The 19,989-nt window shown below is 43.4% G+C and overlaps 1 long non-coding RNA gene across 5 annotated transcripts in view; it reads left to right on the top strand.

Moving 5' to 3' along the window:
• Positions 1 to 210: 210 nt before the first annotated feature.
• Positions 211 to 19,989, top strand: part of LOC107521628 — a 139,220-nt gene continuing 119,441 nt past the window's right edge. For 4 of the 5 annotated variants that reach the window (XR_004955116.1, XR_004955113.1, XR_004955112.1 and 1 more), the window contains exons 1-3: positions 211 to 984; positions 1,563 to 1,671; positions 16,117 to 16,299. This is a non-coding gene — a long non-coding RNA (uncharacterized LOC107521628). Of the gene's footprint in view, positions 985 to 1,562; positions 1,672 to 11,794; positions 11,963 to 13,743; positions 13,800 to 16,116; positions 16,300 to 19,989 lie in introns of all 5 variants that reach the window. The other variant, XR_004955115.1, reaches the window with a different exon arrangement.

The following is a 19,989-nucleotide window of genomic DNA, read 5'->3' as shown; positions in this document are numbered from 1 at the left end:
CTCTCGGGGACGGAGGACACGCCCCTCCTGTGCCCGCGGCCCTGGGGGTCCCGGTCCCGCCGGGTCGCGGCGGGGCCCCGAGCCCCGGTCGGCCGGCCTGGGCGGGGCGCACGCCTGGCGCAGGGGCAGCCACCTGCTCCGGGCGCGGCGCCGAGCGGGGGAACCTCGGACGCGGCCGCCGTGCCCGCGCTGCCCCGCGGCCTCCCCTCGGTCGCCTGCCTGTTGCTGCCGAGGCCGCGGCGCCCACAGCGGGTTGACGCTCTCGGCCTCAGAGAGGGGATGGACATTTCCCCTCTGCCCACCCCCTTTCTTTTGTAAATTAGCCTAAGAATATTTGGCCGTTATTCCCTTTCTTCGGTCTTTCGGTTCAGGGGCGTGAATTCGGAGATGCTCTATTTTCAGGGGTTTAGGGGATAGGACTTAAGTTATTCTTACTGTCCATCTTTCAAGGTTTTTATTCAGGATGACCAGCGGGTTACAAATACATAGGTGTAGGCTGGGCACAGAGGGAAAAGAGAAGGAAGCTCCGAGTTTGGGGTTTATTTGGGGGGAGAGGGACTCTGAAAGTTGCATTTTGTTTAAATTAGAGCAAGACAAAGTTGAAAGCCAGATTTCTATAATTTTTCTGGTAATATTTCTTTTATGAAGTATTTAAGTGTCTGTTTGTCATCATGTTGAGATCAAAAGGAAAATCCATATGTTGCATAGTTTTTCGAAATTGCTATTTAAATATGTTTTAAATGTTTTTATCCAACGTGGAGAAGACTGCTCAGAGGCAGACTGGTGACAGGGAAAGAGGGCTGGATTGATGTGGAGCAGCGTTCCCAAGACCTGGCTAAGCCTCAAGAATCACCAAGGAACTTTGAAAAGATAAAGAGTTCTGGGCCCACCCCCAGCTAGGCAATCAGCTGAAGGACTGGGGATCCGGAGGTCATCCTGTTTTTCCAATTCCTGCTCAGCCAGTCACTGACTCTGTGACCTCGGGTGTGTTACTTAGTCTATCCCAGCCTCAGTTCTTTTTATCTGTTAAGTGGGAATAATATCCAACTCATAGAGTTGTTGACTTTTCCTAAGTAAAATTGTTCAGCACATGATCGGTGCCCAATAAATGGAACCTATTTTGTCTACACGTGTGCGCTCTACCTACTCGAGCTGATCTGTATAGTCCTTCTGTACAGACCCACCCTTCAATATTTTGGTGAAGCTAACTGGATTGTCATTCGATATGTACATGCATGCACATTGTAGCGCTCCTTTGGGTACTTTATATGCTCATCTCCCTCACTTTTCAGGCCACAAAAAATAAGTTAGAATGAGTGCATGTTTGGAAGGTTGGCCCCGTGCTCTTGGATCAAGAACCGTCCATCAGGCCCAGTGGCAGACAGGAGGCATTTGCCAATCTAAATTTTTCTTTCTTTCTTTCTTTCTTTCTTTCTTTCTTTCTTTCTTTCTTTCTTTCTTTCTTTCTTTCTTTCTTTCTTTCTTTCTTTCTTCTTTCTCTCTCTCTTTCTTTATTTCTTTCTTTTCTTTTCTTTTTTTTTTTTCACCTTCCTGCTTTATAGATGGCAGACCTTTCCTACAGAAGTCACCCATCAGACCAATGAAACACAGGACTAAACACTCTATGCAAGGAAGGAAAAACAAGAAAGAAAACAAAGTCAACATTCATAGGTAAAATTTAAACAAATGTTTATGATTAATCATTGTGTTTTTATATGTCTGAATGAATAACTCCCCCAAATCTCCATAAAATGCAACACTTCATAGAAGTGTGTTCAAACCAATGACTGCAAGCATATCCCAAGGTAATTAAGATCGCCTAGCCAAAGACAGCTGTGAGAAGGCAAAGACAGGCGGGAAGGTGCCATTCCTGGCTGTGACCCCGGAGTGGTGTGAGGGAGGAAAGCCAGAGAAATGGAATGGGCTGAACCAGCAGAGGACAGATCTCCAAGGCTGACAATCTTAGAATAAAGGTGGCTGTGAGGGCTGTGAGTGGCTAACTAACAACCCGAGGAAGGTGCTTTGTCGGTGCCTTCAGAGGCGTGAAGTAAGCAAGCACTTGGTATTGGTGGGAGGGGTACAGCAAGACTGCCAGCTTGGGGCACCCATGAGCCCAGTGAGCGAATGAACCCAGGGGTTTGGAGCAGGCACTTTGCTCCCTAAATGAGGGGAATCCCAACTGTTCCCTCCAGATGCCTGTTCTGGAGGGTTTGTGGGGGATCTTTGGGCAGGTGTGGAAGACTCCTGTTGTCTGGCTACTATTTGTAGGGCTGAGGGGGTGGGGTGGTGGTGTCTGTGACTCTAGGGGACGAAACAGAGGACCTCAAGACAACTGCAGAGAAACACTCGTGAAGAGTCAAACTATAGGGAGACAGGGGAGACTTCTGGTTTCTTACTCCCAAGCACCCTCGAGGTGAAAAGAGTGCTTAGGGCCTATACTGGTGAGGAAGGGGGCAGGGCAGAGGCCAGAGGTGAGAGCCCAGGTGGGGTGCAGAGTACCTTGGAGGGGTAGGGGGAGCTAGTAGATGTGGGGGGAGGGATGTGGAACCGGAGACAGGGTGAGAAGGGAGTGTTTCTGTGTGGGGGGTGAGGGTGGGGGGGTGAGAGCATAGGTGGAGGGGTGGAGGTGGGAGGAGTAGGTGTTCTGCAGAAGGTGAGTGGGGAGGTGGGAGTAGCAGCAGGTAGCTGGGGAGGACAAGGGAGTAGAGTTAGGGGGAGAGCGTGGGCCTGGGAGTTCACTGGCGGGAGCATGTACCTGGGAGGGTGGTGGGGGTGCAGGCAAGTAGGGGTGGGTGAGGAGCACCAGTTATTTTTGTGGGCTGGCAGGGTGTGGCATGTGGTTTGAGGGGTGCAGAGGGAGGCAGGACAGGCCTGCAGGAGGGAGGCTAAATTTGGCCTTTGCTCAGGTTTAGATGAGGGGCATGGTCCTCCCCCCTCCTCCTGTCCCCGCCTCCTGCCTTGAGGAGACTTTGAAGACTGGCATATTCACTAATCCCGGGTTGGTGGGAAGGCCTGGGACCCTACCTTGCAGCCCAGCCTTGCAGGATACCTGGGATCTCTCTGGGATGGCAAATGTGTGTGTGTGTGGGGGGGGGGGTGCGGCGAGGAGCTGCAAGAGGCGGGCTTCACTGTGCTTCACTGAGCTGGTGTTATCCCTCCCCTCCCCCCGCTCCAGGGCCTGTCCCTGCCCCGCCTCCTCAGGCTCCTCACAGGTGGCTTCCTCCTCCCAGCTCCATGTCCCCTCCGTTCCCATCCTAGGCCCTGCATTGCTCCCTCAATCCTGTGGTCTCTCTGGGCCCCATTCTTTTCCCTCGGGATAAGATGAGTTCACCCCTTCATCTCCTCAACGCATCTTCCAGTGGTGGTGCCTAAGGTGGGGTGCATGACCCACAGGGGTCTCAGAGAAGATGGAATAATTCAATTCAGCAGATAGTTACTGTTTGCAAGACGCTGCTAAGCGTGGCAGTTGGTGATCCTGTTGAGAGAGCAGAGTGGACTGGATGATTTTGGTTCTTAGCCAGCCGGGTGGACATGATTATATCCGTGTTTCACATAGACAATTTTCTGCAACTTCAGTTAAGAGCACTAGTCTAGAAGAATCTGGATGGGAGCAAAAGTGAGAATAGGGAAGGAGGCAAACAGTGTGGGAGCTGAAAAAAATAGTACTTTTCTTCTCACCTTCTAGTTCTTCTATTTGAGTTAATAATTAAATTAACAGAGACAGAATAAGAAAAAAATCAAAATTTTAAAACCTGGGCATGGGGAATGAAAATTCCAAAGACGGCGAGACAATATTGAGTATGCATGACATTTTGAACAAAGGAGAGAAAAGATTTCAGAAATGAGAAGGAGCAATCTACAGGTAGTTGAGGAAGAGCTGAACATACCTGACAGGCAAATTCTTGCTGGGCAGCTAACTCAGAGACAGTGGGACGCTGAGGGTGTCTAACTCACAGGTCTGAAGCCTTCTTATGTACTAAATTGAAATTAGGCTATTCAGGTGAAGGCGAGTATCCTAAAGTTTCCTTCCTGAGAATGTCCTGAGCAAGAAAGGGAGGAGGGTCAAACTTTCTTCTGAGTCTTTCGTTTCTTAATAACCAGCTTTAAAATCAATATCCCAAAAAACAACTTCGAGATGGCAAAACTTTGGTCCCTTCATAAGCAATGGTAGATAATTCTAGCCTTTATTGAGCATTTCCTCTGTAAGATCTGTGTCAGACGCTTTATGGAAAATGGAACTTCCATTTTCTTCATTCCCTAGCTCCAAGGACCATAAATGAATAGAGCATTGTAAGACGTTCTCATTTCAGGAAGTGACAAAATATGAGGGAAAAAAGTGCATTTTAGAAGCTAGGAAATAAAGTAGGTTCAGTGTAGTTCTCCCAACGACCCCGATGAGAATTATCCCCATTGTATGGATGAGTAAATGGAGATGGCCACTTGCTCAAGGCCACAAAACCAGCGAGGAGCAGCTGGAATTGGAACCCTGGTTTGCCTGCAGTCAGAGCCAGAACAATTGCCCCTAGGGCAGTAACCTCTGCAGACAGCGGGCTTTGTCAGCTTTTTCCTAGCCCTATTCTCTTTTGACCCTTTTACCATCAACACCCTTCCCCCACCCTTTAAGCCGTGAAGATTTCCAGGAGGACAATGTAATTCACTGGGGTGGGGGGAGAGGTGGGGGAGTACAAAATATTCAAATTGCATTTTTTTTCAGATTCAAATAAAGTCTTTAAAGGGTAAAAACCACGCATGCCAGGTTTTTCTGTGCACTGCAGGAAGTCGATGAATTCAAGGATCCCTGTATTGCTGAAAATAGAATTGTAAAAAATAAAAGGTGGGGGGCGGGGGGAGAAAGTGAAGGAAACTAATCCTATTAAACGTGGTAGCATGTTTTTGTGGCACGCAGGGAGAGATTAAGCACAGGAAAGGGGATAAGTACTGCTTCAGTTTCACTAAACTAATGTGACAACTTGTCATTGGAAATCTTTGCAGCTTGTTAGTCGATGACGAGCTGATTCAGAAGTGTTTTCTATCATTCCCTTTGTGTCGCCCACGAGGGTTTTTTTTCTTTTTTTTTCTTTTTTTAATTTTCTTTCTTTTCCTGTTTCTTTCTTCCCCATGCTGCTCTCTTTTGCTTTTTAATCCTTCATGTCTCCTTCAAGTCAAAACATTTAGGTGGCTCTAATCAAGATTGGGTTTTGAAGATGCCCTTTGACCCCGTGTTGCCCAGCGAAGCCCGGGGAGGGGAGCTGGGGTGTGTCCTGTGGCTTGAAAAACCAAGGTCCTGGCGAAAAACTCATTTTGGATTTCAGTTTTCTGCACTCTTTCTCCATTCTCTTATTCTCCTTTTTTTTTTTTTTTTTTGGTTTGTTTTACCGTCTTATTCTCTTTTTGCCACGCCTCTCTTTCTTTTTCTCACTCTCCTCTTCTGTTTTCCTCTGTAATTCCCCTCTTTCTTGCTTTCTTCTGCTTTCTCTTTCATCTCTTTCCTAGAATTTCCTTTCCCTCTTTCAAGCGCCCCGATAACCCTCTTATTCTTTCTTCCCTTTAGATAAGACAGTTAAATTCATGGAGAAAAGTCGTGGATCCGTCACGTCGGCGGTTTCCACGTGGAGTTAGTTCCCCGTGAGGTGGGGCAGCGCCGTGAGGAAGGGGCCCAGGGCCGTGATGATCACAGACTTTCGGGGAACAAAAGGCCGATCTAAATGAAAGGGAAGCAAGACTTTTAGTTTCGGTCCCGTCTTTCCAAAGCAGGTGTCCGGCTGGTTTGGAAATGTGGCCGACCGTCCCTTACTGCTTTGTGTTGGCATCACTCTCTCCCGCTGTCCTCCTCCCTCCCCCGCTCCAACTTTCCCCACTGGCGTACCACCAGAGGCGAGATGTTGAGTCAATGGAAAAACAACATTCGCCAACATTAAAGGGAGACTGTTTAGAAAAGGAAGGCCCTGCTGAGGTGCAGAGGAAGCCTGTACATTAACACGGGCCACCTCTTATCTGGGGCAGCTGGGCCTGGGCTGCCTGCGGCTGATTCCCTGGCTTTGCCAAGAGGCCTTCAGCAGAGGCCGCCTTGTAGGGTCGGGGGGCTGATTCTTACTCGGGCATCACCAGCACTTTTAGAGACAAAAAGTCATTGCCGCCCCCGCTCCCCGCCGCCCCCCACCGCCAGGGATTTCATGGGAAAACCTGGACCAATAAGCAAAGTTCTGCAAAGGGCAGCACTTCCCCAGGCCTCTGTCTCTGGACACGCCTCACTATGAACCTGACCCCTCTCGCTGCCAGTCCTTTTGAGGACTCCCAAGCACTGTAAGGATGTGTCATTGCCGACCTGAACGTGAATTATGGGGAAGCACAAGTTAAAAGTGACCCAAAGGAGAAGAAGAAAAAGGCATGTGGGTAGGTTCACCCTGGCTCTAAATTGCTCACAGTTGAGTCTTGAGCCAGGTCCTGATGGAAAGATAAGGTAAATCCCTAATCAGTCAATAATTAACAAAGCTCTGTGAATGGTCCAGTCAACCAAATCCTGTTGACACCTTCAAGAACCCTGTGTTAGTGGGTTAGTGGGAGGGTTTTGATAGAAAGGTCTATTTAGCCTGCCTTAGAACTCACTCATGGAGCACCATAAAAGGGGTAGTTATTTCTGTGCCTGCCACCGAAATCTTTTCTTAGGTTAACTCCTTTGGATAACTTCTGGAAATTTTACTTTTAAAACTAACTCTCTCTCTCTCTCTCTCTCTCTCTTTCTCTCTCTGTTTTGTATACAGAATACCTTGAAGATTCCTCTGATTCTAGATCAGTTTGAACCAAATCCCAGATGTGTTCTGATTGTTACTCCTTAATTCTTCTTAGAGGAAGAATAATCTCTCTCTGGCCTTGCTCGTCTTAGTTTGTACTTTATTCCCAGTGTGTAGGTATTCCTGTTCTTGGTTAGCTCCTCTTCAATTTGTGATAAAAGCAGTGATGTTTTTTAAGTGATAAGCAATCACACAGCCCTACCAAAACATAAAAATTTCTGAGTTTTAAGTAAGAAATCAAAAGGTTAATAAATATGTGATTTTGATGCTTCTGGTGGATTAGGTTCTTTTTACATTTTACAGAAGCAAGTTTTTAGGAAGAGGGTTTATTTAAATGTTTTGCTTTGCTTTGCTTTGTTGTTGTCTGTACAACATTTAGTGCGTCACCATGTGCTTGTACCACCAGGTGAGAAAAATCAGTATATTAAATGTGGTTCGAATTTTTCCTAAGGTCAAGTTGTAGGTCATGACCATATGAACTTCGTTTCTTTATTTTATCTGGTCAAACCACTTGAGGAGAGGAATGGGGTATGAGAGTGCGTAGCTTGATAGGAATCTGTTTTCATCACAGGGAAAACAATAACAAAAATCACACGTTTTGCTGCCAGGGTTTCGATAGTGTAACGCCCGTGTTGAACATGGTCCATCCAGTTATGCTCTGTTGGTTCCGCAGCTCAGTCTTTGTCATCACCAACACGTTCTGCTCCTTTCCTCGTGGAACTCAGTAGTCTGGGTGCTCAATTAATCTTCGCCAGTTTGGGGGAGTTGCCAATGAGCGGGAATTCTGCCAACGATCTGTGACACCCTTTTTAACAAACATTAATTGAGTGACATTTTTTTTTTCTCCCCAAATCACCCAGCTGTTCTTTCTTATGCAACTTTTGAGTTTCAAAAAGGTAGAAGGCAAACTTTCTTCCGGTCACACATTTGGCCTAAGAAGACAGTCTACGAATTATACAATATCATCTACTGCAGCCTTGTAAAGAAGTCTTAAAGACCCACTAGCCTGGAGCAAAATATTAAATATGAAACCCCTTTAAATTAATCCTTTTTTTGTCTTTGTTCATCAAACCCTCTGCTTTTTTGAAGGCCATAGGCAAATGGCTAGATTTGTTGTTGCTGTAATTGAGGTAAGGGAAAAACAGTGAGAAATTAAAAAAAAAAATAGTCGTTATTAAATTTGTAGATAAACACATTTTGGATCCAGTATTCTTACTTTTTACTCTAATTTTTTATTGTCTTAAAACATCAAAAAGTATCTCACTTATAAGACGCTGCTAAGTAAAGCAAAGCACATACACCAAATTATTTATGATCCTGTTGCTTAGATATTAAAATGAGGTTTTAAAAATGGAACTGATGTCTATAGCTTGAAGAGCATTTATAATTACAGTAATAAGTTTTGAGTATTGTGAAGATGGGAAAAAGCAGACCTTGGCATTGGCGTGTTCAGTTACATTCACTATGAAAAAAAAAAAAGTTTACTCTTCCAGAATTTCTTAAGGAAAAGAAAAATCAATCTTCATCAATGAGCAATATTTTTCTCCCCAAGGGATATTGACTTGAACATTGACTTCACGATGGGTGAGTTATTTTCCTCAGACCCCCTATTACGAATTGTTAGGTGACATGTCTTTCATGAGCCAATAAACATGTTGTTCCTAGTAATCTCATGGAGGGGATTCCAACTTCTGAACTGTGGTCAGTCTGGAATATTTCAGCTTTTGTACGTCTGTGTTAAATATTTGTATGCGGCATCTTTCTAGTTTAAAATGCATTGTTTCTCACCTTTCTGCCTTTTTTAATGAGGTATAGCTTTTTCGATGCTTTTGAGGGAGAATCAGGCAGTAGGGAGCAACTCCCTTTCTGCGTGCTCCTTAACTGCACCTTCTCTCAGCTTGTGCGTGGACGCGTGACTCATGCGTAGTCATATAAATGTCCCCGTGGTTCCCTTCCTCCCTTTATGTAATGGTACAATATCAGTATCTGTCATTTTAAAAATGAGTCGTATTTTCGGTTTACCAGAAAAACCAGTATACAGAGGAACAGTGTGATAGGCGGCGAGGAAGGAAAGGACAGGGAATGTAGAATTCTTGTTACGTGAATGGTCCATCTTCAACTTATCTGTTATGTGTTTGGATTTGTGTATCATGCGTTTTCTTAAAGGGCATATTTAGAGTTTATATTAGATTGCCTTGGGTTTATCCATCCATTAATTTATACCCCTATCATGTGCCAGACTCCGTGCTAAATATTGGTGATACCAAGATAAATAAGACCCATCTGAGGCACTCACAGTGTGGTTGGGAAGACATTAGGTAGGATATTTTGTGTCATATGTTGACACAAAATCATGTAGGAACTCTTAGGCTTATCTTTATGGCAATTTAGAGAATCAGGGGAAGAGATGAGTGTGAGCAAGTAGTCAGTCGGACCATGGGCTTAGGAGAGGAACGGAAGTGAGTTCACGGCCCTGCCGTATAGTAAGAGAAATAGCTCTCATGATGTCGTGTTACTCCTTCAGCTCGCTGGTTCCCTTGTTCCCATTGCAACGATCTCATCATTGGTGCTTTGTTTTCAAAGTGTTGTCATCCCCATTTTTCAGTGGGAAGTCGGTGCCTTTCTGTAGCTTAAGTCGGAGCCTTATCTTCTTAAAGGATATTGTGAAGATTAAACACCTTCTATTATTCTTGTTATTTCAACACTGCAGACACCTTTTATGTGCGCTGCCTCTCTTTGAAAGGCCTCTTCCAACCTCTTCTCAAGACAAACCCCTCTCTTTATTTAAGGTCCAACTTAAATGTCTTTTGCTCAGGAAGGGCCTCCTTCATTTTCTAGTTTGCAAACCCTTGATGACACTTGCCCATAACACCAACAGTTTTCCTTGATTCTGCTCATCACAATGGAAATGAATGAGCCATCAGAACATAGCTGTATTCACCCGACAAATATCCTTTGAGCCCTTAATGTGGCCTAGATGTCAGGGGACCATGCAGTGAGGCAGTCCAGGTCCCTGCCCGTGTCGTTTGTGTCTTAGTAAGTGAGGTGATGAACAAGAAACAAACATAGATGTGTTACAATGTCAGGTAGTGACAAATGCTCTGGAAAAAAAACATTAAGCTGGGTAGGGAGATGGAGAAGACCAAAGATAAGTTGGGGACGATAAGAGACAAGGTCTTGTGGTTGTCTCGTTGAGTGTAGAACTCCCAGTGCCCAACACGGTGCCGGCATCTGGAAAGTACCTGACAAACACCGGCCGAGTGACAATCACGTTGGTTGAAGTGGACGCAAAGCGGTGAAGGGAGGCGAAGAGGGCCGACGGGGCTGAGTAGTCATGCTCATCACTCCCCAGGTTCCCCGACTGCCTCTGGGATAATGCGGTCTGTGTGTCCACCCTGTATGCAGTGTGAATCCGCGTTCAACCCAGTTCCTCGTTTAAGTCGATTACGGTCACACCTTTTGTGTGGTGGCATTGCATACTTTGTTCTTAATTGCCAAGGGCAAAATAGCAACTGGTCGGTGAATGAAATATTTATGCTTTGAGGAATTGGTGTTCTAATCAGTTTCTATTTATACTGATGATCAACCATTTCTCAGTGAGGAGGAGGATCATTTTTTTCTGTGATCTCTGCGCTTCTAAATGACTAATGAAGTCAATCTGGGCTTGGCAGATTTTGCCATGAGTTGGACAGACACAGCTCTCATGATGTTGTGTTACTTCTCAGCTCGCTGGTTCCCTTGTTCCCATTGCAATGATCTCATCATTGGCACTTCGTTTTCAAAGTGTTATCGTCCCCATTTTTCAGTGGGAAGTCCGTGCCTTTGTGTAGCTTAAGTCCGAGCCTTTATCTTCTTAAAGGATATTGTGAAGATTAAACACCTTCTATTAGCTTTATTTTGTTTTAATTTTGGTAGGATCAAGGGAGAGGAGAGTTCATGCTCCCATAATTATTTTCTTTAGTTCGAATGAGAGCTCTGGACTTTAGGGATCAATTTGAATTCAGATCCAGATAAGTGGGGTCCATTCACTAGACTTGGTTTAAAAAAATTGAACAGCGGGCAGGAAATGAGCAACGTGAGGGGTCCCTTCCTCTTTTCTGGACCTTACTGCACCTTTTTTTTTGTACTGTCAGCTGGTCCTACTTCTCCCGTGACACAGCCTCTCTCCCTCCACAGGACCTTTCCTGTTTCTGCATTTCTCTGAGACTTCATTGCTTCGTTTGTACCACTCTTTGGACAAGAAACACCAAAGTCTATACTCCATTTGGGCTCCAATCCACACTGTTTTGGCTGCCCCCCTCGCCCCTGTGCGTCACTCTCTTTATCTCTGTCGCTAGTTTCCAAACTCCCCAATCGAAAATCACATTATCATCTGTCTCCCATAAAACAGCTTCCTTAACCACCCCATGCGCTAATAATGAGGTCTTTAAATCATAACTTCTCACAGGATTGGTTAAGAAAAAGATTGGAGAGAAATGGCATGTGTATCTGTCTCCATGCCATGCTGTTTCCTCTAGTCTTAACCTATTTGTAATTATATATTTATTTCTCTTTTTACTTATTGACTATAAGCCTCATAAAGGCTAGGAGACATGTCTCCTTTGTTGACCAAGGGATGCCTGATGCTGGCTGGCCAGAGCAAAGACGTTTAATGAATTTCCGTGGACTATACGAGCGAATGTAGAGGAGAAAGAGCTTATTCAGGGGGTGGGGTGGGGGGTGGGGGGTGGATTTCCATTCACCCTAAAAAGTGAAATGAAAGCAAACTTGGGTTTTGTTTAACTGTGGGCAAATTGATATGGACTGAGAAATTCGATGAACTATATTCATCAATTTTTGTCTCTGGAGTAGGGTCACAAGACTAAGACTCAGAATTCTTGGTCCCACCCTGTTTGTGGCATTTAAAAACAGAAAAAAAAAAAAAAAACAAAACAACAAAAAAACAAAACCAAAAAAACCTTGGCATATTTCACCAACCAGATTTTTTTTCTTTTGTCTCAAAGAAGGCTCAGCTGAACGCTAGATTCCTCACCCAGTGCGACAATCAAAAATTCAGAAAACCTCGGCTGCCTCGGATGATGTCACAAAACCCTTAAGAATGCTCACTGCTGAGTTGGGCACCGGTCCAGCAAACACAATTCTTTCTGCCAGTTATTCAGTGTCTTTGACAGGTTAGGTGGTCTTTCTTCTTCTTCTTCTTCTTTTTTTCCCATCCTCTTAAACGGCAGTTCAGTTTACCTCTAAGCAAGACATTAGCTCTGGCTGCCCCAAACAACATTTTAATTGAAGTCTCAGTCCAAACAAATGCCCAGCCTCTTTATTAACCCCAGCAGTGTAATTTTTCAACCTAAGACTGATTCAGGGGGAAACTGCCTCACTTAAACTGCCATGCAACGGAACATGGCAGTTTTCCTCAATCAGTCTTTTTTCTGACCTTAATTTGAACCTTAATCTCTTCTAACCATGTTCTCTTTATTAGCTGCTCGTAGCTGTGGCACAATACTAATTTTCCTGTTTTTAGACTATCGGTTTACAGAGGTATTCACTCCCCCTTCTGTCTCCAAATGTAACCAAAATTTTAGGAACCTTTTTGAGAAAGGGAAGGTAATACTTATTCTTAACATTTTTTAGGTTAAGAAATTTAAATAGCTGCTTTGCAAAATGTTCTATAGAATTTGAGATTGTGTGTTGTTGAGGTACTTTAAAGTTTATATACAAAAAAAAAAATCACACACTTAATTGTCAGAAAAAGCTTTAAAAACTCTTTTAAATGATTACAAAAGATTTTTCATCAACAGACAGGTCCACACTGATAAAGTAAAAACTAAGGTTGTTATCTTAATAATTCAGGCAAAAATATGTTTTATTAGAAACCTCTAACCTTTGAGGGGAGACCTGAACTACTATCCAGATAATTGTTTCAATTCCTGTCTTCATTTTTATGCTTAGCTATAATCGATGAGTAACGACAGAGAAGATTATTTTTTCTTAATTATACCTTCCCATTTTTTGACATTGGTAAAATGACCCAAATTAAAAAGAAAAAAAAAAAAACACCCTTTTCAATAACAATGAAAAAAGAAACGTGTTTCTCTATTTGGAATCTACCGTAATACAGTAGAGCTATGTAGGTAGAAAAACAGTGCTTATGATCATGTGCTCAATTAGATTTATTATAGGTTTTTGTATTTTTTGGCATTAGCATGAAAGCATATTGGTTATTATTCTTTATAACCTAATTGGAGGCTTTGTATCTAGTTACCCCTCTGTTCTCTGCTTAATACAATAGTTTGTTGATTACAAAAATTACATTTCTGTGACTTTAAAGTCCTAGAACTAGGATTGTCATTGAAAGTTGGAGATTCAGCTTGGTGTTTGGAAGGCTGGGACCATGTGCCCTCTGGGTGAGAGGAGGTAGGCAGCTGGGAACAATTGTCTGTCCCCTGCAGTGTTCAGTGGCATTAGCAGCGTGTTGGCACGATAAACTTTGCCTTCGTTTCACTGGCTCAAACAATTAGTGGGATTGAATCAGAGTTCTCCTGGATCATAGTTTATTATATGTTATTAAATTCCATTATTCAAGAAGTTGCCGCTATGATTATAAAACTTCCCAACATTGCTCACAAAGCCCCCAACTCCGCTCCTTGTGTATTTTCTTTTATGTTTATCTTGTGCTTCTCTGATAGATGAGCCCTCTTTCTTCTTCTTCTTTCCCCTTGGTACTTATTTAAAGAGCTAAGAGCTAATTTGAAAATACATCTTTGAAAGGATAACAGAAATGAGATGTGAAAAAAAATGGATGAAGATTCTTAATTAGTCCATTATTTGACACGCACGATTTAACATGGTATGCTTAGCATTGTGCATTCCCCAAAAGAACAAGGCTCTTTTTTTCATCCCAAACTTTAACTCCCTCTCATTCATTATATCCCTTCTTGTCACTTTCCATTAGCTGATCGTGACATCCTTTGCTGGAAGGGCGAGCAAGCAGATTACTTCCAAACTGCTGTAAGTGACACTCAAAAGACTGGCCTAAAGGGGCTTCTGTGATAGCAACAAGCTCCTCAGCCCCTGGAGTTGGAGAATGTCATTTCAATAATATACTGGAGTCCATTGTCACATCATTTTTGTAGCGACTTGTTAACTTCCCAGAGGTGGCAGGAGTGGGTCTTCCGCTGGAGCTTGTGTGTTGGTAGCATCTAATGTTATCACTACTTCTGATAATAATAATAATGTATTGTGCCTGTCCAATCTTTCTAACTAGCATCTTGCATTTTATGGGTGAGGAAGCTGAGGGCCAAAGAAGTGGAATGAATTGTCCTGTGGTCTCACAGCTGATAAGGAGCAGAACTAAGATTTTAATTGAGGTCTGGCGGACTCCAAGCGATGCGGCTTTCCATTAGAACAGGCGACACACGCCGCACCAACTTCTGCTCAACGTCAGCATGTCTCCCTAAGTCTACCGGGCAAAGAAATGATCAAAAGATTATCCATTTTAAGGCAACAGAACTATATCGTCACTAGGCCCTTCCGAAAGGGAGTGAGGGATGACTGAATGAGTCAGCCAGGACTCAAACACACATGCACAGAGTGTGCTACGAAAAGGAGTGGAGAATCTGATGCTCTGATCGGATCAGCTCTGGAGATGTGACCTGTCCTCCAGCCCATCTTCCCTGTCCCCTGCAATGCTGCTCCTACTCCCAAAGGCCCAACCTTGGGAATCATCCTCAGCCTTGGAAAGAGCTGGATGGCTGCAGATAAAAGATACCACCCCATCAGTCACAGACAGCAATAGACTCCGATGTGAGCAGCACCAGGACCAATCCTGGCTGCCTCTCAGACCCTCGCCCCAGCATTTGGCCTCATACGGTCTTTTGCTCATGAGAAGACCAAGTTTTCTTCATTAATCAAGTTTCAGCTTCCTTTCTTCATTAAATAAATTTTAGCTGCTTTTCCCAGTAACCTTTGAAACATTTTGATTATAAAACAGAAAATAGGGAAATACAGAGTGGTATGTTAAATCGGAGTCACCTGTGATTCTACCACCAGGGGGAAGCTGATAATCTCGTGGTATAGATCTTTCTGGTCTAGGCTATACATACATACATATGCCGGGCAGTAAAACGTGGTGGTTATAGAGGCAGACTCTGAAATCAGGCCACCCACTTTTAAATTTAGATACTGCTACCAGCCGCGTCAGCTAACCTCTGTGGACCCGTTTCCTCGCACGTAAAGTACCTCCCACGTAGAGCTTTTACGACAGTGACCTAATGCACATGAGGTAGCGGGTCCCTGAGAATCACTTCATTCTAGTTTCCGTCACATGTGTGACAGTCCCACGGTCCTGCCTTACTCACTGTTTCTGGCTATGCTCCAGCCTCTTGGATTCCAAGCCTATAGATAACTTCATCGTCAGCCATGATTCTGTCCCTTCTCAGTCCGTTTGACTTGACCAACCTCCACCTTAACACCACATCAATCATTTTCTGGGTCTCGGTTTCTGTGCATTTGATCATAACTCTTACATAAACATTGCCAGCGTCTTATTTTCATTTCTATGTGATGGCCACATTTCTTTCTGGACACCCTGCTTGCCCTGCCTGGCCCCAAGACAAAGACTGAGCAGCCCTCCTTAGTCTCATCTTTCTTGAACTCCTTGAAGTGAGTGCCGATGGGGGCGATATCAGGAGTTCGTGATTCTAAAGACAACACGGCATCTACCCACAATTTCGGGGCCTCTGGAATGTCAATGACATAGGTTCCAGGTGTATATATGCAGTACGAGGGCAAGTTTATTCATTTAAACCATTATAAACAAAAAAGAAGAATTTAAAAAATCATTATTTTTTAAAAAGCCCTCTGTTGTCAAGTCCATCTTCTCAGAGATCTTTGCACCACTGAGAAAGGAAATACATATATGTGTGTGTGTGTGTGTGTGTGTATGTATATAAAATATATTATATATATACACACATATATGTATATGTTGCATATGTATATTATGTATTATTATATGTTGATATTATATGTAATATGTTACACACATTACATATATGTCTATCTCTTTAACTGGGAGAGTGTGTGGCCAGTGACGGGAACAGAGGAAGGGGGATTACATTTAATGAAGTTGGGAGTTCACATGGACCTTTCAAACTCAAAAAAGAATGTTGATTTTACATGCCAAAGTCTTGAAAGGGGCTTGACGGCTCACGCCTTTGGTGTGTTTTTCCAGATGGCAGATGCCATTTTGTGTTTTGCATAAACTGACTAAATTTGCTTGCTCTTTGTACTTATTTCAGAGGCAACCATTCTTTGCTTTCAATAGGACAGAAGAGCTCCTTGGCACCGGAACCCTTCTGGTCTGCTGAGGGAGGAGTGATGGACTGTTCTAAGGATGCACAGGCGTCATCCAAAACTTCGTACGTTCAGATTGAGGAGAGAGCCTGGGCCCGGGGCCTTGGATTCCTGTGACCTCGGGATGATTCTGACTGTGTGAGCAAGTCAGAAGGTAAGCTCTGCCAAAGAACTTTCTAGCTATCTTGTCAGTCTGCCCTTTCGTATCTCTGTGGAGGACAAACAAGTTTATTATTTCTCTTCCTCGACATCCTGCTAATTGCTAGTCGTGTGATCCTGTGCTTCATTTTCTGCAAAAAAAAATATTAGGATTGTTGCAGTGATTCCCTGGATTCTAAATCTATGTAAAGGATTTAAAACAGTGCCTGGTATATAATAACTGTTCAGGAAATGTTAACAGTTTTTGTTGTTGTGATTAATTTCTGTGGCAATTTGCATTTTTAAATTATTTTCTTCTGATTGACCCTGCCCTACTCCCACCATCATTATGCTAACTCTCTGGGTAATTTTTATGGAAATAGTCAGTAACAGTGGTTTAGCTGCGGGCTTTGCGGTCAAACAGTATCAAGTTGAAGTTCTTGAAGTAACATTCAATAACTATATCTCCTCGACATGTGACTTCATTTCTCCCCGCCTCAGTTTCTTCATTTATAAAACAGAGATGATGATAACAAGGTCTGCCTCATAACATTTTGAGAGGATTAAATACGACAATGCTTGCACAATGTCTGGCAACTATATAAAACATGTTATGTATTGTTATTATTTTTGCTCTTACACTCAAAAGCGCCTCTAAAAGCTTGTCAGGGCTCCAGGGCTCTGGCTTCATGTCAGCTCCCCCACCAGAAAAGAGGGCAAACACAGAAATAGAAAGATGCTGTGAGGCCGTGACTTTACGGGGACTCTTTGCCAAACAATGACACAGAATTGAGAGTGTCAAGTCTTGCACAACACAGATTTCAATTAAAGTTAGAAAACTCACATTTCTGAGCCGGCCAATCCCAGCTCATGACACTGGGGATTATTCCAAAGGACAGGAGTTGTTGAGATAGGAACTAAAGCCTTATTCTCCTGTTCTAAACCCCGCAAATAAGGCTAGGAGTGAGGTAGGTTGTAGTGAAGAAATAGTTACTTGTGCTGGCCAGCTCCCATGGAGGATGTGGCATTTGCAAATTATAGAATATTCAAGTTTCGCATTTTCAAAAGTGTATGTTTATTTCTTCCCTTAAACTGAAAATGGATGGAAGTTGCATCTGCGAGTGAAATAAAACCCCCTAAACATTATAATTGTCTTATCGGACAGTTGAAACTGTCTAAATCACTTTTGCCCTCCTCATTCAGCAGTGATGAGTGATCTCTATTAATTATTGAATAAAGAGAAAACAACCGAACACTTGAAACTTCTACCCAAAGCCAGCAGGAAACCCGACCATATGGAAAAAGATGGAACAAGGAAGTGTACAAAACATCCACAGTCTTGCAGATATATATATTTTGCCCTCTTAGATTTGTTTTGGCCCACCCCCCCTTGCACTCCTTATCACTTCTAAAGTAAGAATCAGATGGGATCTGAGGTGGAAGGAAAAGGCACAGAAAGGACTTCTTCCTCAATTCTGACAAGATGACAGCCCCATCTTTTTCTCTTGACCTCATACCTAGAAATAGCTCAGAGAGTAGAACGCTACAGTTAATGATCATTAACAGCAAAATAAAAGAAGAAAGTAAGATCAAACGAGAGACAAAAGAGAGCAGTGCATGTCAAAAGAAAGAGGAAAGAAGTTATTAAGTGGGGAAATGTATATAATAGCAAAAACAAACAAACAAACAAACAACCTCCCCCCCCCCCCCCCCCCCCCCCGCCAACAAAACTTTATAGTGCTACAACATAGATGGCTAGCTGGCCAGGGAATATTTATCATCCCCTTCCACAGTGTAGAGTTGTTTCATAGAAGAAATTGCTCAGCCAGAGACTTCATTACCCATCCTCTCTTGCAGTTGATTTGGGACCATGTGACTAGTTCTTATCAGTGGAATATGAGCTGAATGGAAGAGATGTGTGTCCCTCTTGTTCTGGGTTAAGACTGTGTGTATTTTCTGTGTTCTCTCCCCGACCCTGCTCCAACCCTCTCTCTCTCCTGGCTGGACAACCTTGATGTCACCCATTCTAGAAGATGTAGAGCCATTACATGGAAGAAATCTAGATCCCAGAATGGCTGTTTGAAGGAGCCCAGGACAGCTGCCCAACAAGGAATATCCATGTTAGACTGTTCATGAATGAAAAATAAACTTTGGTATATTAAGCCACGGAGCTTTTTGGGACTGCTGGTTATACCAGCAGGCATTACTTTCCTTGACTAATGTAAAAATTGATACCAGAAGGAAGCTGTAGAAACAGTTGCTTTTTCTTTTTTATCTTTGCCTGAGAATCAGTTAGTTATTTCCCTGATAGCCTCTTTTTCTTCTATTATGTTGTCAAAAAACAGCCATTAACAGCCAACACATGCTATTTTTCATCTACAAGCTCAAGAGTCATGTGGTCTGACTTTCAAGTTACTAAAGGCAACAGTTTTGCCAAGAGTTTTTCCACTAAATGATGTGGCTCTCCCACCATCCAGCCTAATATGTTTGCTTCCAGCAACCTGACTACAAAGTCGATGCCATATATTTTAGGGCTTTGTTACAGGACATCACATCTGGTACCAAATATCACAGTCCAGTTTAGTTAGAAAACAGAAGCCTCTTGTGGCTGATGCAAGGCAATGTGTTCACCAAACCATTGTTTCACCCTGGCCACAGGGGAAAACCATAGTCCCCTCTTCCCTGCAATGTAGTTGGGGCCACAAGACCAATTCCAGTTCTTTGTAATAGAATGTAAGCAGAGGTACCGTGTCACCTTTGGTCCAGGAAACTAAGAGAGCATGTGTATGTTTTCTCTAAGTTCTCTTCTTCCACACGAATCTTGGATGACGTGTGTTCAGATAGTGTAGCTACAAGATGGAAGCTATTCACCTTACATCTTGAACAAGCAACAGGCTATTTTTTAAAAATACTATTTAGAGTTTGTGGTTTGTTTAGTAGTGAAATTTACCTAGTCCATTCTGATTTATATACTAAAAATATTTCCATGAGGAAGGAGTTCAATGTAAAGAATTAGAGGTTTACAGAATCATTGAGTGAGCTGAGAGTAAAGGTCAAGGAAGTTGGTACTTTAGGGAAATATGAAGTGAAGGAATCACTGGGAAGCCAGGTTGCCACTGATGATCTCAGCTGCCTGCAGCACTGAAGGGAGTGAGTCTCAGGAGGATGCTCAGAAGCGGACACCTAGCCCCATAGTCTGCTATCTGCCAATGCCCACACTTTTGCTTATAGTTACTGATAGAGGAAAGTGATTTTTTTTCTTCCACCTTCCAAAGATTGCACCTCTCCATGGCCAATTATACCAAGAACCTCACTGGCAAGGGAGACTGGGAAATGTATTTTCCAGGCTCTCAGACCTTGTGGTACAGAGAGGAGCTTCAAAGGACAAAGATGGTACTTACTGAGCCTCAACAGAAAATGTCTGGCACAAGTGCTCCTTGTCCTCCCAACAGGAGCTTCAGGTGGTCACTCCTCCATAACCCATGTCTTCTTGCAAGTTCCTCTAGGGCAGATCTTAACCTGTTCTCTATCCCCAGTCAATGCAGGACACTACCAAACAGTAAATTGTTCTGAATCGATTCAAATGGAATGACAACAGAATCAATAGCTAATAAGAAAGTAGTCTCCATGTGTTTGTCTGATTTTAAGAACTGCTAGCCATAGAATCTGATAATTCTCTCCAACGACTACCCTAAATGCTACCCCA

The sequence above is a fragment of the Rousettus aegyptiacus genome, unplaced genomic scaffold (assembly GCF_014176215.1).
Source record: "Rousettus aegyptiacus isolate mRouAeg1 unplaced genomic scaffold, mRouAeg1.p scaffold_m13_p_17, whole genome shotgun sequence".
NCBI classification, from domain to species: domain Eukaryota; kingdom Metazoa; phylum Chordata; class Mammalia; order Chiroptera; family Pteropodidae; genus Rousettus; species Rousettus aegyptiacus.
Note: the sequence above shows the minus strand (reverse complement) of the source record. Positions and strands in the feature narration are given on the sequence as shown.